Source organism: Saprolegnia diclina (genome assembly GCF_000281045.1).
Source record: "Saprolegnia diclina VS20 unplaced genomic scaffold supercont1.18, whole genome shotgun sequence".
NCBI lineage: Eukaryota > Oomycota > Saprolegniomycetes > Saprolegniales > Saprolegniaceae > Saprolegnia > Saprolegnia diclina.
The window spans coordinates 779,903-780,815 of NW_008246085.1; positions in this window are offsets into that span (position 1 = coordinate 779,903).

The following is a 913-nucleotide window of genomic DNA, read 5'->3' on the forward strand; positions in this document are numbered from 1 at the left end:
AGTACAGGATGTTGGCTTGCCTGGTACGCAAAGATCGCAGCGTCTTCATGCAGCATGCGAGATTGGGTCTGCGTCGTCGGGGGATCGATGATCACCACGCTCGATTGATGGTATTAGCATCGTGTTGAGCAGCGTCGCAGCCGTCGACGCGCCGAGGCATACGTTGACAGCGACAACCTCGAGCGTTTGTGCGAGGAGTGACGATGGCCTCGAGCGTTTGTGCGAGGAGTGCGGACGATGGACTCGACCGTGTCGAGCTCGTGGCGTCGTTTCAAGGCATCCGGATAAATAGCCGGACACCAATAGGAAGGGAATACATTTCAAAATGGGCGCCGCGACGAGACGAGAAACGCCGGCGCAGCATTGGGCGCTGCGCGCGCGGGGTCGCGTTCGGAGTGTCCTCGTCATCTCGCGGTGCAGAACCAAATGGCGCTCATCTCGAGCGCCTCACGCTTGACGTCCTACGGCTCACACACGACAGCCAGCATTGAGACCGCTGGCGCGCAGCGACCTGTCGCCCGCCGCGAATCTCTCGCTCGGCGGCGCGTCAGATGCGATCCCTACTCGATTTCAATCGAGTGGAGCTTTTAGCCCTCCACCTACCGTGGCCGTGCGCCGATGGTCCTCGTCGTGCTTGGCACTTACCTTGTTCTCCAAGGCGTCGGCGCTGCGCTCGCTCGCGTTTGGCACAAGGTAGCACACGTCTTTAGCGCTACTCGGGTCTCACAGATTGACTAGGTTCCGTGTTTGCCCATGACACATGAGCTCGAGATTTTTGCGCTTTTTCCGCGCCTTCTCGTGCTCGCACCACCCGCTTGACGTGCACGGCGCGCGCAAGGATACCATTGTGAGCTAGTCGACACGCCTCAAGGATCGGTTCGTGTCGACCTCGCGTCGCCGCATCGAAGGCGCC